This window comes from Vombatus ursinus, unplaced genomic scaffold (assembly GCF_900497805.2).
Source record: "Vombatus ursinus unplaced genomic scaffold, bare-nosed wombat genome assembly UNPS02014818.1, whole genome shotgun sequence".
NCBI lineage: Eukaryota > Metazoa > Chordata > Mammalia > Diprotodontia > Vombatidae > Vombatus > Vombatus ursinus.
The window spans coordinates 36917778-36929559 of NW_020954596.1; the positions used below are offsets into that span (position 1 = coordinate 36917778).

Consider the following 11782-nt stretch of genomic DNA (forward strand, 5'->3'; position numbering starts at 1 on the left):
TTGAGAAAAATTAAATAGTTTGCATGAGGTCAGCAGCTATTAAGCATCTAAGACAAAGTTCAAACCCAGGTATTCCTGACTCCAAGTTCACTGTGCTTCCTTGAGTGTGCTATGACATCTTGGCTTTTTCTACTCCCCTCTTTAAATTTTAACCAATAAAATGAAGACTGGCAATGGAGAGAAGCAGGAAGAAGGCAATTATATCTTGGTTATATGAGCTTATCTTTTGCTTTCAGTGGCTGGGGGTTGATAACCAGATGGTTAGACTGTATGGTGAGTAGGATGGGAGAAAGCTAGGCAATAGTTACCCCTTTACGTTCCAAAAATCTAAATGATTTCTTATGGAGTACAAGAAGGCTTGGGAAACCACCTTAGGTAACCTTTACAGGACTTAAAATGACAACAAAATAGATTTGAATTAGTCCAAAGGAAGAAATTTTTTATTTGTTTGTTTTGTTGTTGTAGTTATTGTTGTTGTTTGATTGATTGATTTTTTTTTCTGGTTGCTGATTTTAGTTCCTGGTCTACATAGTCATGTAAGCCTTGGAATGATTCTCACTCAGAGCACTGTGCAAATCAAGAGAGAACTGGGAAATTTTCAAAGGAAACAAACTCTCCCTCTCTGCTTCTAAGAAGATGCACTATATATTCCCATTCAGATATGGAGGTGAGAATTAGGAAGAAGAACTCCAGAAAAAAGTTGACTTATTAGTGTATGTTTACTTTCTCAATGGATGGTTATTGATACAGGATAATGAATGAAATTAAACATCACATCTTCCCCTTTGTAATTTTTTCTATTCTAAATTTCAAAATGCTGCTTAATTATATAACATGATGGATATACTTGAAATATTTTGAATCACCATACTTTTTCCAATTTGTCCTAACATATGTTTACAAAGTGATAACAGTAGCTTCATCAACTTCATTAACATTAATATTGGATGAAATTGTTTGACTTTAACAAAAATCTAAGGATAGCCTGTGGTTAATTGCTAAATTATTCAAAGTATTTGAAAAATCCTCTAGTTTTAGGCAAGTTAAGTAATAATTTACAATCATACTATGTCTTGTATTTTAAAATTATATATATGTATATATATATATATGCTAAATTCCATTAGAAGGTTTTCTGAACATGGTATTCTTTTATCTTGTGATCATTTGACAACTTGAATTGTTCAGGTCCAAATCTTGTTACATTTTGGATAGCATTCAAATCTAAGATTATGATTTTGTGAATTTTATTGTTTATAAGATAACAAAACCACTGAGTTGTAAACTATAATGCATCAGTGGCAAAATTGCCCATAGTATCATTTATGGCACTGGGCCTACATTTAATTTGTAGCATTTTTGGAAAAGAATCTTATCTGGGCTGTCACCATAATTCCTCATCATTCTCAAGCAAATGGTCAGACTGGAAGAATGACACAGACTACTAACAATGCTCTGTAGCAGATTGTTGGTGTTTGGCCTACAGACTTTATCTGGTTTCTCATCACTCAAAATGTCTTTACATGTTCAACAAAAAGAATCAATACCAACTGAATTAATAATAAGGAAACCTCTGATTTCTCTTGACTGTCTATCTAGCTTTAGTTGAAAACTTGTAAGATGACGCAAAATGTTTCCTGGGTGTTCCTCTGCTTACACCTACTTTAATCTCATTTATACCATAGGAATCAACCTTAAACATAACAAGGTCAGTTCTTGCCAAGGTAATGGAGGTCACACTCTTTTCTCACACAAGTATAGGAGTGTGGATGGGCTGGTGCAACATCATCATCTTGATAAACTGTGAAAATATTTCTCCCAGGGTGATTTGACGGTAGCATAACCATGAATAGTATACCCTGCGGAGGCATTCATTGTTAATATTGCATCTCTACCTTCTGCAACTGATGAAGTACACTCAAATATTGTTTCTCTAACCACCAATACAACACAGAGTTGACCTCGCAAAAAGACTTTTATTCAAGTTTAATAGTGTATTTCAGCTTAGATAGAAATGGTGTTATGTGTATATGCCAGTGGGCACTGACTTAAAAAATGTACTCTTTGCCTTCAGGATTCATTTTAGACTAGAAGTGATGGTGGCTATGCTAAGTTAGTCCTGAGAAAACAGACAGGGCTATCAGTAACTTGTATTAGCCTCCAGCCTTCTTTTTTGGAAAGTTAAGCTCTTCCTTCTCTTTTGGGCATAACTTTCTCTCGAGGCACTTCTCTAGTCCGAGGGGCTAGGGACCCACAGCTTCTGATTCATTTGCATAGAGAAATCCTGCTAAAGATATCCATTCTATTCAGAGAAAGTTGCAATTTGAACCAATAACTCTCCTTCCTTGCTTAAGCCCTCAGGCATAATATTTAATACAATTTAAATTCTCTCTCCCCTTCAGGGCATTTCTACATTGTCCTCTTTCCCCTAAAATGCCAACAATGGCCATCACCTTTGTTACAATTGCTAGCTTAAGGAATACAACAGATAGGTATCCTCATGAAATATTAAACTCATACCTTCTAGGAAGAAAGTAAGGGAGAAGGGATATAAAGTATCACTGTCCTGGGGCTACTGTTTGAATAAGTGTCAGCAAAACAAGATCCTCCTGGACATACCAGATGGCTCTGTATTCAAGCAATGGTGACTTCATGGCTTCAGCCCTTTTCCTTTTTCCAAGAAACTATATTTTCTCTGATTTCCGTCCATGGTAACATAACTTTTTTCCTCCTCCTTTCAACAAATCTACATGGTGGGTCAAAGTCAGACTTTCACTCTCAGTCCCAAATGTCAGATCAAAACTCTCTAGGATATTAAGGAGGAGAACACTGAGAAATCTCTGCCAATAAACATCAGACATCAATCCCTAGTGTCAGTTCTCTTTGGTGATCTATTCAGAAGCCATGACCAAGATAATAAGATCTATGTATTTTCTATCTTTTGGTTTTTCATAGTTATAAGTGGCTATATGTAGGTTTCCTCAACTACTATGTTATAATGGGAAATGACTTAAAATAGTTTCTACTGTAATAGAATACAGTCACATTGAAGGAGAGCTCATCTACATGGCTATTACTGATACATGATTCAATACCATCCCTTTTAAAAATGTGAAATTTCTATGTCAAAACATTAAAAATAGCCATTTCTCAACTGATAAATGGTTCAAGGATACAAACCAGAAGTTTTCAGAGGAAGAAATCAAAGCTATCAGTAATCATATGAAAAAAAAACATGTTAAATCAATATTCTTTAGAGAAATGTGAATTAAAACAACTTTGAGATACTACCTTATAACTATCAGATTGGCTCATACGATAGAAAAGGAAAATGACAAATTTTGGAGGAGAGGTGAAAAAAATCTGACACTAATACACTCTTGGTGGAATTGTGAACTGATCTAACCATTCTAGAGAACAATTTGGAATTGTGCCCAAATGGCCATAAAACTGTGCATACCCTTTGACTCAGCAATACTGTTACTAGGTCTGTATCCCAAAGATACTTAAAAAAGGAAATTGAGCCAAATATACAAACTTCCTATAGTTGCTCTCCTTTATACCACAGAATTGGAAATTGAGTGGATTCCTGTCAATTGGGGAATGACTGAACAAGTTGTATTGCATGCTTGTGGTGGAATATTATTGTGCTGTAAGAAATGCCAGAGGAGAATAATCCCAGAAAACTTATATGTACTGCTGCAAAGTTAAGTGAACAGAAGTAGAAGGATATTGTATACAATACCAGCAATATCATACCAATAATTAACTGTGAAAAACTTAGCTACTCTGATCAATGGTGACCTTTGATGATTCCAAAGGACTTGCGATGAAAATTGCTGTATACATCCAGAGAGAGAACTGATGAATTGATGAACTGATGCAGATTGCAGCATGTTTTATTTTTTTGTTTTGTATTTCTTTCTTTTTTTTTTAACATGGCCAATATAGAAATATATTTAGCATAACTTCACATGTATAATGGGTATCATATTGCTTGCCTTCTCATTAAGAAGAGGAGAGACCCACTTGGCTGGAGCTGTAGGAAACCCCGTGAGTTGGTGGGGCAGTCTCTCTTTCGGATCTGCTATCAGTGGGTGGACCCAGTGCCACGAGGCAGATTTTCGTGAAGACTTTGATGGGAAGACCATCACCCTTGAGATTGAACCATCAGATACTACTGAAAATGTCAAGGCCAAGATACAAGATAAGGAAGGTATTACCCCAGATCAACAAAGATTGATTTTTGTGGGCAAGCAACTAGAAGTTGGTTGAACTTTGTCTGACTACAACATTCAGAAAGAGTCTACCCTTCATCTTGTTCTGAGGCTTCATGGTGGTGCCAAGAAGAGAAAGAAGAAGTCTTACACCACTCCCAAAAAGAACAAACAGAAGAGAAGGAAGGTTAAGCTTGCAGTTCTGAAGTACTATAAGGTTGATGAGAATGGCAAGATTAGCCGCCTTTGACGAGAGTGCCCTTGTGATGAATGTGGTGCTGGGGTCTTCATGGCTAACCATTTTGACAGATATTATTGTGGCAAGTATTGTCTAACCTACTGCTTCAACAAGCCAGAAGACAAGTAAATGTATATGTGTTAATAAAAAATAATCAGCTATTTTTTAAGTAAAAAAAAAAAAAAAGAGGAGAGACCCAAGGAAGGGAGAGAATTTGAAACTGAAAATTTTAAATGAATGTTAAAAAAATAAGATTTCATGCATATTTGTTTATTCTTCTTTGTCTTCGCTTATACCATTCCCTTTGCCTGAAAGAGCTCCCCACTTCCTTTGCCTTTATAAAACCTATACATTCTTTAGATACAGTTAAAATGTCCCCTCTTTCATGAAGTCTTCTCTGTACAACCAGGAAGAAATGACTTTTCCCTTCTCTAAACTTCCATAATATTTATTTCTGGGATACTTGGTGTTTATCTTCTTGTGCTGTTGATTAACCTGTCATATGCCTATATCTTACCTTCTTGAGGCAGTTGAAGCAAGCTCCTCAAAGACAAATACTGTCTTATATAACAACTAACCTTAATTTTGAAGTCCTTCTCAATGAATTATCTCATCTGAGCCTTATGCCAGCCCTGTGCAATAGGTACAACAGAGATTGTCATTCCCACTTTACAAATGGAGAAACAGACTAAAGGCAGTTAAATGACTTACCTATGGCTACACAACAACTGAGTGTCAGAGGAGGGATATGAAATTCATTATTGTTTACTACAGAGAGACATTCAAGGAAATACCGTGGCCACCGGGCCAATGAAGTTACTCCGTTGATACACACTATTTGTTTTCATTTATGTATTTGAGTGTGTGTGTGTGTGTGTGTGTATGTGTGTGTTTAGAGATAAACAGACAGAAATCTAGATCTACAGATAGAGAGCTAATTGTTAAATGTACAGCTTGAATGTTTACTCAAAAATTCACAATGAGGGTTGGATTTATTTTATTAATTTTCTTGACTCAATAGAATGATAGAAAAAATGCAGATAAAACTTAAAAGTGTGTCGTGTATATTCTTTTTTTTTTGGAGACCTGTTTATTAAACATTAGCCAATATACAGAGAGATAGAAAGGCATACATGTCTATTAAGTGGAATATTGAAGGAATTACCAAGATATCAAACCAAATAATAATTTTCTTTGAAATATTTTGATAACTCAGACTTAGGGAATATTTGAGTTGTTGGCACTTTATTCTCCATGTAAAAGGTTTCTAGCTAATCCATTTGCTGATGCATTTGATTACTTTCATGTAGACCGTGAAAAATTCTTCTGTTTTACAATCCTAAATTTATAAGCTATAGACAGAAAACTCACTACCAGAGCAGTCCTGCTTCAAAAACATTTAATCAGCAAGGGACAACCATTCAGACAAAGTAAATGCATGCCCAGTGTATTGCTACCTGAAACTGTGGTCTGTTGTAGAACGCAAAGAGACCCTTTTGTGGCCAATTCATTTTGCTTTCAGCTGTATTAATGTCTGATATGGTGAGCCAAAGCAGCCATTAAGATAGCTGAAATAACTAGACCACCTGCACTGTGGTCTGATTATTTTGGTCAAATACACAGCCGCAGTATATATACAGAGTGTAGGTATGGACAATGAAGGCGTGGGTTGCAAGCATTTGTCTTAATTCCTATCTAGATTGTTTCCAGAAGGAATAAAGCAGTGGTCTATGCATGGAAAAATAAGGTAGTAGCAAAAAACTGCACAATATTTACAAAATGATTCTTGTAGCCTCAAGGCATGTAGATTTAAAATAGGAAGAAACTTTAAAGGTATATAGTTCTAACTCCTTTTATATATACTAACTGGGAAACTGAGGCCCAGAGAAGAGAGGTAATAGGCCTTTCCCAACATGACACTATCATGAGAAATTCAGATGCTTCCAAATCAGTGTTCTTTCTATCATATTATGTTATTTTTCCTAAAAAAAAAAATAAAAAATCATAGAGATCCAAGAGATCATGAAGTCTATTCCTTACCTAAACATTATGTTTACTACTCTGAGGTTTATATGAATTTACCAGTTTCCCTAGCAGATACCTAATAGGGCTTAATATATACTTTAATTGCATTGCTTTCCCAGTTATGTAAATATACTGTAGAATTTGAGGAACATTCTAAGTAAGATTCCACCTATCATGAACTAGCTCTCTTATTAGCCAGATTAACTCTCATCACTTTGGAAGGATATTACAATTCAGAAAATATGTATTCTACTGACCAAGTACTTCTCATCTAGCAAATTATCTATATCCTAACCATGTTCCTTCATTCTGTTTGATATTCTCCTCTTCTTTCCTGCTTCTCTATTAGAACCCTCTTATGTGATGAAATTTCTAAAGCAAGAAATTTCTAGGGAAGAAATTTGTAATTTCTTAGTCGATGGGCATCTCCCCTGATTGCCACCCTAAGAGGGAAGAAATCAATCAGACCCATCTAACTAGGACTTGGTTCCTCTCTATAAAAACATCTGGAGATGCCCTCCTGTATGATGACCATGTGCTCAAGAGTTCCAAAAAGAGCTTGTTGTAACTATATGCTAATTCTTTTGTGTCACGTGTCTCTTGCCATGGCCTGAAGCCAAATTCCACCTGATGATAATTCCATTCCTTTCCTTTGTCTGCCCTTTTCTAGACTTGCTTTGGACGTAACAGTCTTGACTCCAGTGTGTAGGTACAGTAGGCTTCCTTACAAGAATTACCTTGTTCTGATCTTTTCAGTGTTGCAGGCAATTCACATGACCTCCCTTATATAAAATCAATCTCTGGACATTTATTGAACATTAACTATGGTCACAGTTCTTAGTGTTCTAGGGATATAAAATTATATAAGTAAATGTTGACTTGTTGCATAGAGTGCTGGGCTCAAAGGAAGAATGACCTCAATGAGAAGTATTTGGAGGACCTCACCTTTTGTAGTGAGTCTGTATTCAACTTTGTCTCTGAGCAGAATCTCCATGATGGCGGAGAAAGATATTGGCAAGCATTTTTCTCCTTGTTTTGTGCTTTCCTGCTATTGATGATTAAATGAGGTTGTTGTTACTATATGCTTTAAGGAATTTGAATAATTTTGATGTCTGGAAGGGGAAAACGTCAGAAAAGAACCTTAAAGGTTATATTTTTTGTTATATTTAAATAAATTCCTTTGTATCATTTATAAATTAAGCACTGTTGTTTTGTTTTCTCCTTGTCTTTAAGTCAATTGTGTGATGGTACAGATATGGCTTACTATGGAATATTGTTTAAACATTTTCCCCCATGCCTTTGGTAGTTCCTGTCCTTTGGATTCCATGTGAGTTGGTATTTATTGCGATCACTGACTATTACCTCCAGCAAACTCTCCTTTATGTGCACCTGATTAATTCATCGACTTTCCCCTAACCCTTTCCTCTTTTTTTTGTCTTTAATGAAATTTTCATCTCCTCTATAAGAAAATCTTAGATTGTTATATTAGAATACATGTATGGTGGCTTTACTGTTGTTAGTAGTGAACATAGTTTGTCATAAAAAATCTTTGCAGAGCTTTCTCATTTTGCTTCTATTTGTTGTCTTCTGCATTTTGCACTTAAATGAGCTAAAGATGACTGTTTATTTAGATATCACACCAAGTTTTCTTTAAACTGATTTTATCCTCCATTGCTTCTCTTTGTCTAGTAACATGATATTGCTCACATATATATAATTAGAATCTATCTCAGAGGCCAATCAGTCCAATATGTCTGCTTTATAGAAAACTGAGGCTCATAGAGGTTAAATGATCTATTCCAGATTACCTATGTAATAAGTCTCAGAGATGAGATTTAAAGTTACATTTTTTGACTCCAAAGTCCATCATTCTCCATATTTTGTAATTAAATTTACATTCTAAACTGGCATTGATTTGGTTATCACATCTTTTAGTTTGGCAAGTAAATTAAGTGTTTGAGGATTAAGGGATTTCTTTGCTGTTTTCTTTGTCTTCTTTTAGGCAATTGACTTATTTTGGTATGGGATTATTGTAGTTTTTCTATGCCCTTTCTTCTATCTGTATTCCATTTCCTACAATAAATAACTGGTGAAATATTGGTCACAGTAGAGTTGATTTAATTTCATACTATATCAGTTTTTATTTTTTTAATCTTTTCATTTTATTCTTTGCCCTAACAAATATTTGGTCTTCATGAATAGTTGAGTCAGGAATGACTGCCACAACTATGTTGTTTCCTGTTAAAATACATACAGTATCATTTTATTATGGTATTAATGAATGCTCCTAATAACCAAAGTGTTCTGATTTTTTTCTCAGATAAATATCTGTAAGCATAAGGTTTCTGTGTAGTCTACATTTCTTTGGCATCTTTTATTCCTTATTTCTAATTCACATTTGTCATCATCCTCACCTCCTCCTACATTTGTTTTAAAATCACAAAGTATCAAAGCATACGTAAATTTAATTTGAAGTGTCTTATTGAGTTCATTAATGAATTTCTCTATGTTTCATGTTTCTCAAGACATCTTATTGCATAAATGGCAATTATTTTATAATGTTTTTTTTTTGTTTTGTTTGGCAAATAACCCTGAATACTGTAATATAACATGGCCAATGAAATGCCACATGAAAGCAATGCTTCTTGTTACATTTGGGCAGAAGATAAAATCAACCCCAACACTTGCATTTTTAAATCATTCCTCCTTTTAGCTTCTATTATATTCTGGTTTTGTATATAACAAGAACATAAAGATTTATGTGATTCAATGCCTATAGTTATATGCCTACTCATTGGTTAATAGATAATGACCTTATTTTGGACTACTAATAGATGAGTTAATATTTAGTGATGGTCTGAAAATTCTTAGATACTTAAAAATCTCTGGCCTTTTCTGATCATTCAGCCTTTTTCTCATGGAGGATTACTATGGATATAATTTCATTACTAAGTATCCAGCCCACTGGAGATTAACATTTCCATTCTTTTTTGATTATAATGTGGAATAGGTTTAACCTGTTGCCAAAATAGCACAAATAATCTGTCCTTTGTGTTAGAACCTGCCAGCACTTGTGTCCTGTTGACACAGCCTTTGCAAACCCAAGATCACCTTGGTTTGACTGTAGTTTGGAATTTAGACTTAGTCTGTTGCCAGAACAGTCCAAAAAAATATTTCTTTCATGGTAGAAGGTGTCAGCACTTCTGCCCTGTTGGCACAGCCTTTGCATACCCAAGGTCACCTCCATGCCACGATGAGGCATTGTAGTAGGACTTGAAGGCTGAATAATTCAGGACCACAAAAAAATCCATTGCCTAATATAGCCAGATAATTCTTTCTCTCAAATTATCTATTACCTTGATGGATATGATGAGCTCAATTTTCAAAGGCACTATGTATGGGAATTTTCTGGGTAGATATTTTCATTCCTTTTACATTTTAACTAGCATCTTAATGGAATAATCTATTCCTGAATATTAAGTAAATTTATGTGGAACTTAACATTTTCCTTCAAAATGGTCATTAAGAAGAATGTCATGGAATGAGTACTGCATATAGAATCAGAAGACACGGGTTTGAGTTGGTTCTGCCAATTACTAGATGACCTTGGGCAAATCACTTAATCTCTGTAATCCTTAGCTTCCACATCCATAAAAAATAGAATAATGATACTTTTTCTATCTGACTCACAAGGTCTGTGTTGGGATCACATCAGATAATAAGTACAAGTACCTCCCAAGTGATATAGAAATGATTTGCTTTTTATTGTGATACTAAGAAAAATATTTGGCTGCTTAGATTTGATCTTTTCCATGGTCAAAGACATCGCCCATGATAGTAATCTCTCAAATAAGGGATATAAATTTGTTGAACATCCATTAAATAGTTATTCATGTAGTCAAAAAGTATTTACTGAGCACTTACTATGTGTAGGCACTTTACTAGGAGTTAGGGCAAAAAGAGATAAGACATAATGCTAATCCTCTTACTCTGCTTACAATCTAATGGGAAGATAAATTATAAAAAGAAATAGTTCCTACAATTGGTTGAAGGCATAGATAATAGCAAAAGAGAAGCAAAAAGTGTTTGAAATTGAAGGACAGAAACTGTCTACATTGGGGGAGAGGGCAGATTTCATTGAACAATTACTATTTGACCGGGGCCTTGAAGGAAGAATAGGAATTCTAATAAAGTTGTAGATAGAGCATTTCAAGGTTATAGAATAGTTGTCAGCAATGATTTGAGGCAAAAAAAAAGCTTATCTATATGAAAGGTAGCTAGTAGTCAATTTTAAACATTTTCCATATATAAGAGAATAGTGTGAAATAACCCTCGAAAGTTAGAGGAATACAAGTGGAAAGGAGAATGAAAGCCAAGGTAACAATAACTCATATTTTCATATGCTTTAGCCTTTATAAGTTGCTTTCCTCATAAAAAGGCTTCAACATAGGTAATAAAATTATTATACCTATCTTACAGATGAGGAAACTGATTTTCAGTGAGATTAAGTGATATGCACATAGTCATACAGTACATAGTAATGTCAGAGTGGGGAATCAAAATTAGCTATCCTGCCTACAAGGCAAATACTTTCTTTCTATATCTCTTGATGCTTCCCATAAGAAATTTGTACCTTATTTAATAAACAGAGAGCTGATGAAGAATATTGATCAAAGGAGTAACATGGTTTTATGAAGAAAAACATAAGAGAAGCTGGAACATATGGAGGAAAGGGCCACTAGAAGGTTGAAAGGACTAGGTTGCATGCCATCTATTCATTTAATGAACTTATCCTAGCAAAATGATTCCAACAGGTATTACGGTGCTTTGCACATGGTGGACATTTCAAAATGCATATTAAATTGTACTGATTGTTTAGTCATGACTGTAGACAATTTAGAGCAGATGTTACCATTTTCTTAAGTTATCAGAGGGTTTTTGATGTGTAAGAAGTGTTATACTTGCCCTGGCTCTAATGGTGACAAGTAGGAAGTATGGTGTAGTTAAATGAAGATTTAGAGTTGGCCTAAGTAGAGACTGCCTAACAATTCAAGCTCTCCAAAAATGATATTTGCTCCCTCTGGAGGTGCTGGATTGTTCAAAGCTGGAAGTCTTCAAGCAGAAACTGGATTACTCTATCACTGTCATTATCAATGAATATTCTAGCTCAGGTATAAGTTGGAATATATAGCCTGTCAGGCTTCACCATTAGTCCTCTGAAAGGTTTTGTATTATTCTCTTTGAAATGAGACAAAGTCATATCTTTTGCATGTCTTGCGGAGACAAGAAGTTGGGGAATTGA

At 34.8% G+C, this 11782-nt stretch overlaps 1 pseudogene; it reads left to right on the plus strand.

Moving 5' to 3' along the window:
• The first annotated feature begins 2442 nt into the window (after positions 1 to 2442).
• On the plus strand, positions 2443 to 4618 carry LOC114023789 (annotated as a pseudogene).
• The last annotated feature ends 7164 nt before the right edge of the window (positions 4619 to 11782 follow it).